Source organism: Grus americana, chromosome 3 (genome assembly GCF_028858705.1).
Source record: "Grus americana isolate bGruAme1 chromosome 3, bGruAme1.mat, whole genome shotgun sequence".
NCBI lineage: Eukaryota > Metazoa > Chordata > Aves > Gruiformes > Gruidae > Grus > Grus americana.
This window is the reverse complement of record NC_072854.1, coordinates 84,483,364-84,489,363: the sequence shown is the minus strand read 5'-3', so window position 1 is coordinate 84,489,363 and position 6,000 is coordinate 84,483,364.

Genomic DNA, 6,000 nt, shown 5'->3' with positions numbered 1-6,000 from the left:
TTATAATTGAAACGATAATAACATTAATGTAGAATTTACTATTTGGGCAAGGCTTTAATAAAGGCATACAGGAACTGGGATCTGGTCCTGGACTTGGGTCACAACAACCCCATGCAATGTTACAGGCTTGGGGAAGAGTGGGTGGAAAGATGCTGGGCGGAAAAAGACCTGGAGGTATTGGTCTATAGCTGCCTGAACATGAGCCAGCAGTGTGCTCAGGTGGCCAAGAAGGCCCACAGCATCCTGGCTTGTGTCAGGAATAGCGTGGCCAGCAGGACTAGGGAAGTGATCGTTCCCCTGTACTTGGCACTGATGAGGCCGCACCTCAAGTCCTGCGTTCAGTTTTGGGCCCCTCACTACAAGAAAGACATTGAGGTCCTGGAGCTTGTTCAAAGAAGAGCAACAAAGCTGGTGAAAGGTCTACAGCACAAGTCTCATGAGGAGCGGCTGAGGGAACTGGCGTTGTTTATTCTGGAGAAAAGGAGGCTGAGGCTCTCTACAACTACGTGAAAGGAGCAAGGTGGATGTTGGTCTCTTCTCCCACGTAACAAATGATAGCGTAAGAGGAAATTACCTCAAGTTGCACCAGGGGAAGTTTAGATTGGGTATTAGGAAAAATTTCTTCACCAAGAGGGCTGTCAAGTGTTGGTAAAGGCTGCCCAGGGAAGTTGTGGAGTCATCATCCCTGGAGGTATTTAAAAGATGTGTAGATGTGGTGTTTAGGGACATGGTTTAGTGGTTGGACTTGGCAGTGCTAGGTTAATGGCTGGACTTGATGATCTTAAAGGTCTTTTCCAACCTAAACATTTCTATGTTTCTATGGTTCTATAAATACATACAAGTTTGTATGTTAAGTCCATTACAGTTTTATCTGACTATAGACTTCAGTTGACATAACCCACTGATAGCCTTTTGAGTAGCTGGAGAAAATTTAATATAGTTAACTTATCTTAAGGGTCTTTTCCTACCTAAATGATTTTATGTGTATAACTGAAAGGCCTACATTTAAAGACGCATTTTATTTTATAAGAAGACTTTCTCTGTTAAGCTGGTGAAGAGCACTATGAGCAAGTAGAGGGTATATGACAAAATGAGGTTTTGTTGGCCTGTTCACATGCTTATCTTTGTGACTAAAAGATGTTTTATTCAGATTTTCAATTTTCTCTGAAGAAAGATTACATTTGCATATTCTATGAATCATGTCGCCTGTGATTTAGAGGCCTATTAAATTCTGCCCTCAATGTCTAAAGACTTGGGGAAAATAGAATATAAAATACACATAAATGTGTACAATAGGCTTTCATTCAGTTGTTTGAGAATTTTTAAATTTATTGTCCTATTATCGCTAGCATGACACTGTTATATTTGTTTTATATAGAAGTAATTAGATTAAAAATAAAACCATTTATATCATTGTAAATATCTGTGAAAAAGGAATTGTTAAGTTCACTAACTCCATTGGAGGAACAAAGCATTAATATTGTTTCCAGCAATGAGCTGCATTTATATAAACCTGGGAGATTTATTGGAAAGAAACTATGTTCTATCTTTCAGTATATCAGTGAAATGTAAGTTTCTAAAGGAACATTTAACATTTTCCATTCTTGTTATTTGTGAAGGACACACTTCAAGATGTGAAGTAGCTAGATGCTGTTAAAAGAAATATTATTTGAATGTTATTTTAATACAGTTTCTTGCAATGTTTGATTTCAAAAGTGATGTCAGACTAATTGTAAGAGAAAGAGCTGGGCAGACAGACTGGTCCAATGAATAGTGCACTGGACGGGGTTTTGGTATCTGTTATCACTAGTCTCTGTGACATGCAGTGATCTTGGTCAATTTATTCTTCTGTCCTTTGATTCTGTTCTCAATTCCTTTTTTCTCAACAGGGACTAATTGTTGAGTGTTTGCATGATGACACACATAACTTTAGGAAAAATATCCTTTTTGATGAAAAGCTGTAGTTTTTCTGCAGAAACTATGAAGACCTATATTTTAATTTTCAACCAACTTTTTTTACAACAATTTTGGTTTATATTTTATTTTGCATATATATTTATGTCTGTATTGCTTAAATGTCTTGTCCATTCACAAACAATTCTGTTTGGGGAATCTTAATCTTCTCATGGACAGACCAAGATTTTATAGGCAAAGTATTTTTGGTTAAAATGTTAATACTGATATTTTATGGGATGTTTGGTTTTGATTGTTTCTTCTTTTCTTTTTTTTCTGCTCCTGAGCACCATCTTATCTGATCCACATAGATGAAGATACCCAGAGATGGTCTGTGTCTTACTAAGTTCTTGCAAAGTGCTATAGCCGTGTGAAGTCAGAGTCCTGTGTCAAGCTTCAGGGGACATTCTTTGCATGTGTATATTCACAATACAGGGATGAAAGGCTTTGCCTCAGTTTTCAGCATGAAAGAACATAAGAACTCTCTTAGAAGAGACAGAGAAGGAGATGACATCTGGGAAAAGGAGTAAAATCATATGTAAGGCAAGGAACCACTCTGAGTAGACATTGAGCATTCATTAAATCAGAGATGCTTACAGAAAATCTACTATGTATCTCTAATTGAGTGGTATGAAAGTCAGAAGGAAGTATAGCAAAACTATATGGAAGGAATGTTTGGGCAGTGGATGCTTTAGGGATAAAGACCCTTAACAATAAATAAATAAATAAAAAGCTTTTGCAACAAATGCAATAACTGCAGTTAAAGAAATAAGAAGATTTAGCAGCTGAGGCACTACAAACACTAACAAAATAGATACTCTAAAAACATATAGCTAATATGCTCCAACCCTAAAAAAAGCGACTGTTTTTCTGGTGAAGCTTTCAATAACAGTTTGTTCTTCAGTTCTGTTCATCTCCCACAGCTCTTCTCAGCCTTCATCTAGCTCAGGTGGACCTGAAGATTTCCCACTGTAAGGAAAAGAAGAATGTCCATTGCTATAAACTAACAATCAACAAGGAGTATAAAGGTGTGAGCAAGGGAAAAAAAGGAATATTTTTGCAGGATAATAATAGTTAATGAAGCACAGGTCTGTTAGGAGGAAGCTTGATATATAGTAGGGTTTGTTTTCTCGGCATAATAATCGATTGCTCTGGGTTCATGATTCAGTTCTTTAATGCCGATAGTTTATAATAATTTAAGTACTAATAAAGAAAATTGTAAGTTTGAACCTTTAATAAGGGCAGCTAATGGTCACAGGTATCATGAAAGTAATGTCCTTGGAGAAAGAGGAAAGTATATGCTTATTTGACAAACTAACAAGACCAAAGGACACTGTGGACTTAGTCCTAGGAATCAAGCCAGGTAAAATAAATAATATTAAACCTGGCTGGCATTGAGAATCTGGTGACAACACTAGCAAACTTGAAGTGCTCTGGAGGGTTTAAAGGAAGGTGTCATTTATAGGGCATTTTAAAAGCAGGCTCTTACAAGAGTAGTTCACAGTATTGGATCCAGAAACTTTGAGAGTGTGTCGATCTCTTCAAGACCAAGGCCTCATGCTCCATTTCCTACAGAATTCACTGCTGATTAATAAATCACAGAAACTCCATGTATGTCTAATCCATGGAGGTCATGCCAGCCACCAAACTGCCTTCCTACTTAACAGGCACAGAAAAAATTGTTTAAAACTATTCCATCACGTGAAATGGTGGAAAATGAATGCAAAAGCCACAGGAAAGGGTCTGTGATACATGAAGCTGAGAATTTAGTGGTTCAATTAATGGACTCCCATGCAGTTTACTAACCATTTGACATTGAGAAAATGAGCTAATTAAAAGACAAGTGTTTCCTTGTTGTTTGTGTTGAGAAAGTATTTTTAAAGTTTTGTGAGTTCTTGATGATGTAAGACAGATTTTTAAAATTTTTATGTACAACTATACACACATATCAAACAAGTTTTGCAATAGCAGAGTGAATCCTTGTATATGACTCCTAGTTGCCACTGGCTCCTTGTGTCCTGTATCAGCACCTTGGTCTCTGGCAGATTAATAAAGTAGTTATCTTTTACAAAGAGATGTTGGGAGATTAGCTTATTTTTGCACAGTGTTTCTTCACTGGTTCATTACACAATAGCAATCTTAATTTTTTTTTTTTTTTTTTTTTGTTATAAATAGTTACAGCGCAGTGGCTTATGGCAAAATTATTTTCCAAAAACACAAGTCAGAATCCATGCAGATACTGATTTCAAAACTTGTACACGTGATGTCTGTCCAATTAATACATTCAAAGGTATCACCAATCATGCATTGGAAGCTAAATAAAACCAAGGTATCTACAACGGCATTTTAGAAGGACGTTAAAAATTAAAACAGGAACCTAATATCTTCTGAGTTGTGACTCTATGATAAATGTTCAGGAACTTAAGCAATATAGAAAAGTTCTCTTTTAATATTAGATTTGATACTAGAGGTAGAGATTCAAAGGGTGAAACTTATCTAATACATAATTTTGAATAAAATTTAAAATAAAATTCTATTTTCATCATATCTTACTTTTTTATCAGGGTATTTGCAGTGGTTTAATTTATATTAATGATATAATTTTTGAGGTAGTAGTATATGGTTGGCATGAGAGTGTAGCTTAACTTTATCTGGTGCCTTTTCAAATTGAAACAGACCTTCATGGAAGAACCTCTGGTAAAACAAATGTTTTTGTTTGCTTGTTTTCCTTGGTTTCTAATAAAAACTTTGTGGCAGACAGATGAACCTGCAGCTGCACAAAAATTTTCAGACCCTTGATTACAGTCAATTACTTGCTTTAAAGAAATCTGAGCAATATGGGAGATATTAATATGATGATTTGCAATTGGATATACTGTGATCATGCCAGTTAAGATTTAGAATCAAAGGCATTAAATAAACTAATAGAACTAAGCCAAGGGTGACTAAGCAGGCTTGAACATAGCAGACTGACAACCTAACATCTTTTGAAAGGCATAAAAGCTATGGTAAACAGCAATCAGCCAAATTATAAATAAAACCAAACAATAAATATTCTTCTCAGCAGATGATCCAGAATATAATGGGATTTTGGGGGGGTTTTGTTGGTTGTTGGGGTTTTTTATGGTTTGGGTTGTTTGTTTGTTTGTTTTGTGTTTGGTTTTTTTTTTTGAGAATGGCATTGGATGTCATTTCACACACACAAGACCTATGGCATTAAAAGACAGTTATTTTAACAGGAACCAGATCTTGTGAAGTATCTTTAATAATCCAAAATTTTACTGTCCTTAATGGGAACTCAGGATGCTAATCAACTTTGGGGAAGAAATCTAGGAAATTAAAGATAATAATGATGTGTTGTCCCAAAGGCAGGAATTCACACAGACTATGTGAGCAGGGCAAGAGCAAACCATATTTATGTGCACAAGAGCAGTGCATGTCAGCAACACTTCAAAAATTCACCCTATGGTACATGAAGAACTACTCAAAACTGAGCAGAATGAAAAATGAGCATCTTTGGAAAACCATGAAAGACAAGTTATGAGAAACAAAACTCCTCTTCATAATGAAGGAATATGGGAAAAACAAAGGAATTCTACATCAGTCAGCTTAAATAGTCAGAAAATTACTGGAAGACATTATTAAGTAATCAAGTTGTAAACACTGAGATAATGAAGTAACAAAATAAAACCGCCCACCACGAAGTTGTTGAGACCAAATCAAGCCAAAGCAAATTAATTTTGTGTTTTTTGCAGCATAAATAAGGAAGGAACAGTTGATCCTACTGTCCACATGCTGTTTTCATGAACAGGCTAAGGAAGTGTGACATAGGTAAGTCCAATGTGATGTGGAACTAGAAGCAGTTAAAAAGCATATTCAGACAACAGCCGTCAGTGGTATGCTCTCACACTGGCGGGACCCTCAGGAGGGACCCAGGCGTGGTCTGCCCAGACCCTGGTTCTATTTAATATTTTCACTGAAAGCTTGGGAAATGGTAAACAAACACGCTTATCAAATTTGAAAATGATACCAGCCTAGGAAGGGTGG